The sequence below is a fragment of the Molothrus ater genome, chromosome 2 (genome assembly GCF_012460135.2).
Source record: "Molothrus ater isolate BHLD 08-10-18 breed brown headed cowbird chromosome 2, BPBGC_Mater_1.1, whole genome shotgun sequence".
Classification (NCBI taxonomy): domain Eukaryota; kingdom Metazoa; phylum Chordata; class Aves; order Passeriformes; family Icteridae; genus Molothrus; species Molothrus ater.
In genome coordinates, this window is record NC_050479.2 from 17643245 (window position 1) to 17649488 (window position 6244).

Consider the following 6244-nt stretch of genomic DNA (forward strand, 5'->3'; position numbering starts at 1 on the left):
GACTCCACACCCTCTCTGGGCAATCTGTTCCAGTGCTTGGTCACACGCATTAAAGAAGTTCTTGCTCATGTTCAGGTGGAATTTGCTGTGCATCAGTTTCTGCCTGTTCCTCTTGTCCTATTGCTCGGCACCGCCGAGAATACGAATCCTGCTGGACCCATCCTCTGACAGCTCCTTTTTAATATTAATACGTGTTGATGAGGTCTCCTCTCGGTTGTCTCCTCAAGGCTGAACAGGCCCAATTCCCTCAGCCTTTCCTGACTGTGCAATGTCCTCAGTCCTGTTGGGTACCTGTGTGCCCGTGCAGCGGTGCCTGAGCTTGCCTGGGGTGCTGGTGCACATGGCAGTACCGGGCAGTCACTCCCTGCCTACAGCCTGTGCTCTGTGTGGGAGCTGTCTTGACTGTGTTGGGAATTGTGTGCGGGAGCAGGGTGTTCAGTGCCTGCCATGAGGTGAGCTTTCACTGTGTCCTTGGCTGCTGTGAGCATGGCTGCTTACCCCACAGCCTCTGAGAGCTGGGGGAAGCCACAGTTCCAGTGTATTGATCAATTTAGCTCACACTGCTGATGTATTCCCATCATCATCTCTGAGGCATTGTACCTGACCTGATTATAAATGCATTTCATGCAGGAAACTCTTCCACACAGACCCTCCTGGGTGTGATGGGAGGAAATATGCAAGTTGTCAGTAATCAATTTCTCTGTGACAGGAGTGATAGATTGCAGCCTTCAGAGGCAGTGTGCTTGTAGCTTTCATTTGGGCATGTTTTGCATAGCCATTAATAAAGTACATTGTTGATTAAGGTCTAAATTGTTCTCCTAAACCACAACGTAGGAGCTTATTTCTTACATCCTGGAGGTAGTGCACTGCAGAAACAGCCAGAGCTGCTGACGGTGAAGCACACCCACAGCAGGCTCTGTCAAAATCTGACTAATTGACTGTGCTGTTCATTAACAGCATAATGAGTATCCTCTTTCTTACTCTGAAGCTTAGTGAAGTTATTCAAAGCAAGCATGTGACTGCTGTAGTCAGCAGTTACATTTGCCACTTGACCAATGAATATTCAGACCATGACCTCTCTGCTGTTACTTAACCATGTGCCTGATCCTAGACTCTCTTAAAATTAAGGAGTTGTCATCAGGAGTACTTCCCCTGCTCCTTGTGCAGAACATACATGTAAAGTAACACATAATTTGCTGTTTCTTGGATACAGAAGATGGCAGTATTGGGCATTTAACAGCTGATGAGCCATTGGCCCCCATGAAAGTTTTGAAAAAAACAACCAAGTGTTTCATAATCTTATTTCATTAAGAAATTATAGCTTTCATCCTCCCATCAACAGAGGAAATGCCATAATATTAACCTTCCTTTAAGCTATTTATGAGTCAAAATTGAGAAATTCTATCATTTGTTTCTTTTGGTATGCTACACTTCATCATGGCATTTTTCCAATGTTCTTGGGGAAGGCACCATCTTAAGCTTATATATTTCAGCAATTAAAAGTACGATCTCATTTTAAGAAAACACAAAACATAACAGCTATTACAGATATCCAGAATGATGCTGGAAAAAGCTGTCATTCTTTTCAAAACAAGGATACACAGTTGCATTTTTCTCTGTTTATTTTTATTAGTTTATACACATATAGCAGCTTGGTTTTCAAGTGTAGGTGCAGACTTCCATACAATTTAATTGTTAGAGTGTCAGAAAGAAAAAGATATGGCAATTCCAGGCAAAAGCCATTCACATATCCAAAGTAATACTGCATTCCAGTCAGTAGCTGTTAGTCCTTACACTGGAATTACAGACCACAAGCCTTCACAAGCATAGTTTATTTTTGTGGCAACCTTCAGGTTTCGGAACTCACTCTTCCATATTTTCTAAAGAAAAGTACTCCTTCATGGTCCAGTACCACATGATCCCTCTCATGAGAAGGTCAATACTGGATGCACAGATTGTACTGTATGGAAAGCCTAGAAAAGAGAAACTTTTATCTGAACAACTTGTAGTTATGTACCATGCATGTAGTAACTACCATGCATGTCCCACCTTGCACTGCAAATCTCTTGGTGTCTTTCCATGTCTTTCCAGATGTATGCTCAGAACTGTGCATGCACAGTAGAGCAGCTCTCTGTTGGAGTGCAGTGACTCTCTTTGGCACACATTTGAACTTCCTTTCCCTGTGGCTCTTCTGGTTTCCATTTCTTGTATTTTCTGCCATTGTAGAGTCACATAAGCAGATGAGAAGGGTTCACTCTCTTTGTTGTATGCCCCAGCCCTCTGTGGAAAAAAGAAAGATACATTTGATAAGCATACAAATTATGTAAAATTGTCCTCACTGTAATATTTGCCATATGCTCCAGGAGGAGAGTGGCACCTTTCCTCATGGAATTGTAGATCTGTTGGTTTTGGTTTTTTTTCCTGGACGATGCAAATGCAAATAAGAAAATACAAGGGGCAGTCAAATGTCAGTAAAATCACTAGCTTGGATTTGTCTGACCCAGAGGATATGTGCTAAGTAGGAGACATCCAGGAAGTGTGGGTTTGGGATGGGTCAGTTTTCATTGACACTTCTTGGTGTGTTTGTATAATAAACGTGACAATGAAGGGGTGGCAGCAGCACCATCCTCCCCCCGACCCTCTCCATGCTGGAAGTCTCTGCTCACTCTCAGTGCCAGCCCCGCTGTGGGCTGTCCTTGGTGCTTTCCACTGCAAAGTGCCCTTTCCAAGGTGATAGATGGGAATGCTGGCAAGTGCATCCTTGCCCCACCTGCACTGCTGTCTGCAGAGCTAAATGATTTCTCACTCACTGTCTCTGCTTCTGTGAGCGCTGATAAAAGCTTGGTGACAGCCAGGTCACTTCTGCACTGTTACAGTGATGACTGTGGGCAGTCCTCATTCAACACCGTGTTCCCCCATGTCTTCTGGAGGTGACAATGCAGTGTTTTGTCATTTCCACTGCACCCAGGGAACTGCACAGCACTGTGCACCACTGCAGATCAGGTCTGCAGTTCTCCAGGTACATTTCCATGAGTGACTAAAGCTGACAGTCACACATGGACTCTTTCCTCTTAAGAATTGGACACAACTCTTTGAGACTAAAGATTAACTTTCTCAGAGTTTAAAACTGTTAATTTGTCAAATTTGAAAACTGAGGTTAAGTTTAGCCATAGTTGTTAATTAACTTATACAATAGCTATCAATATTTTACTGCCCTGGGATTTTCCATTTCAAAGACATTGAAAGGAGCAGAAAAAGTACTTTGCTAATCACATGGAGAAGATTGAAGGGATTTGTTTGTTTTTTTTACCAAGTCACATGCTTTCTTGACTTTTCAACAAATTTCTCCTGATTTGTTCAGTAGTCCAAATTTTGATGTATTTTTAAATATGTACATACAGATTATACATGAACTTCTGTAGGTCAAAAAGTACTGAAAAAAGAATTACAGAGATACTCTTATTTTCAACGAGGCAAACAAATTCATTTGGTACAATAAGAGAAATAATTTTTTGCACTAGTTCAGTGATATTTATGGAATGCAGATTGTGCATGAAGTTCTTCATGGCTATGACCTGTAGCTCCACAGTATTAAGAAAAACAAAGATAGTATAAAAGAGGAACTACTTAGAAATCTTAACACCTCACAAAGCAGTCAGTTAAAAACATGCCTTGCATATGTGCCTGAAGATTGTAATTTATTCAAGCAAACTGATGCCTGACTGATTAATCAGTGGCACACAAATGCAGACGTGCTTAACAGTGCTGTGTATCTGGCCAAAATGGAAGCAGAGAGGCTGCAGAAAGTTATCCATGCATGTAGGTTTATTACAAGGATATGAAGTGGCAGAATGCCTGTCTGTCCTTTTAGATTATACAGATATACTCCATTTGTAAACTGAAAAGTTGCAGTGCTTTTTAAGACACTATTTAAAAATACCTTTAATTTGAAGCAAAGTTATCTTCCTGCTAACACCTGGTGTATTCTTGCATGTCCACCTGGCATATTTAAAAACTGTGCTGGCTTTGGGAGAAGATTTATAGATGTGTAGCAATTGGTTGCTGATGTGCAGCACTCTGTGCATGTACAATTGGATATGCACGTGGGTCTTCAGCTGGATGCATTTGGCACACATCCACGTTGCTGTGCACGTATATATCAACTGCATGATGCTCTCCCTGTGAGCTCTGAGCTGGGGTGTTTATCACACTGCTTCTTCTCCTGGCCTCCTCCCCTCTCTGCTGGAAAAAATAATTTGTCTTGCTTCTTGCCAGCAAGACAAATTGGGGAAAATCAGCCATCCTGGCTGGAATTCAGCAGCTCTGATCAGGGAATCCAGTCATGTCCTCTGAGTTTGTTCCTGCTGGGTGTTGTGTCCCTTTGCTGTACTTTGACACTGGCTCCGTGCAATTCTGAGGGGAAGAACTGATTTGTGGTGTTTTACAGCAGGAAGAAGTGGTGATGCTGTGTATCACATTCAGTTCCATTTGACTTCTGGCAGCAGGGAAAGAGTGCTTGGCTTTTCTTCTCTCTTGCCAAGTTCTTCAGTGTTTCCCCCAAAGGTACAAAAAAGTTCATGTGTTTGCTATTGAAGCAATGCACATGAATTTACCATGAAACTGACTGCATTCACATTCTTTTAAGATTTTTCTAAGTTAAAAATGCTACAGAAACCTGATAGTCCTTCATATATCTGTATATTTTTCAGTGTGCTCCTTTTGATGTGCATACACACAGCATGCTAATTTAAGCTGTCATTAGAAATGAATGCATCACTTTTTTGTTTTCATAGGCCTAGATTGAACATCTGAGCAGATAATGTATCCAATAGTTTTGTACCCAGGCTGGGTTGCCTAGTGAGAGCAAAGAGGTGCCTGAGAATCAACTTGGTGAATGACTTTTAAAGATGGGCTATCAAGTCCTTTAACAGTGGCCTATAAAACCAGTTTAAATTACTGAAACAGTAAGTTCTCTGTTACCTAAAAGTCTGAGTATCTAATGCAGTAAATATTGGTTATTGTTTTTCATAAATTCAGCCCACAGTTAAGTCAGATTTTCTTACTGTTTGTCATTCATGTGAAGCTCTTTGGGTTTGCAGTCTCAAGACACACTTCTTGGTGCTAAAGGACCAACTGAAAGTAAATCTGAAGTGATCTTCAAGGTAGGAACTAACCATTTATCCGAGTGGCTACAGGGGGAATACAGCAACATAATGAAATAAAGTAATCCTGTCTTGCTGCCTAGATTGCAGACACTGTTCAAATACCTGCAATACATTTCAGTTTCTGAATTCTTTTTGCTCCATATTTATTTATTTGTCTTGCTAAACATTTGATTAATAGTTGAGAGTGCATTAAAATCTTTTCACACGTGTGTACACATATACACAGTGGGTCATGTCTACAAAACAAAAATCTATTCCTTTTCAACATGCTTCCTACTAAGTCTTTTATTGCACCTCTGCTTATTCTAGTTGCTACCATAATAAGCCTCTGACAGGAAAAAAGTATTTCTCCCTATATGTAGCAGTTCTTTTCATGCAAAGCAATGCCTCAGATGTAAGGTGTTTTTGTGTAGAGCAAGGCATTTGCTGTGCTGGGCTTGAGCAAGGACACAGGAGTGGAGCTGGATGGGGGTACTTGGCACTGTGCCCATCAGGCTGGCCCTTTCCAAGGGCTGTGGGTTACAGGGAAAGTGAGGGGCAATGCCTGAGCCCTGGTTTTTGGGTCCAGGTATTCTATATTCATCACACATTTCTTTTGGTGAGGTGAAAAGGATGCCCAGTCTTCCTTTGTCCTCAAGGACCCTCAGTGGGGCCAGACAGTTTCCCCTGGAAGAAAGGTGGCAGCTTCCTTTGGGATCTAGTGGCAGCCAAGTTTCAGATTCACCTGCTGTGGGAGCAGTTGCCAGATGCTCTGGTGTGACATGCCACAGACACTTTGTGTGTCTGACACTACGCCTGTGAGAAAAAAAGATTGGCCTGGAACACTCTGTAAAATGTTATATTTTTCTAAAAAGGAATAAGGACAATTAAATACTTGTTGCAGTTTTTGGTTTTGTTTTTGTTTTTTTTTACTACAGAGAAAGGTAGTAAATAACTAACAGACACAGTTGTTTCTAGTGCCTGTTTTTAGCTAAAATAACGGGGGTTAATTATTAAACCTTTTACTTGGTCGCTCGCTTGTGCTCCTGATGCTTTAATCCTGGGTCACACAAAGTTTAAGAGTGCTTTACAGGGGAGAC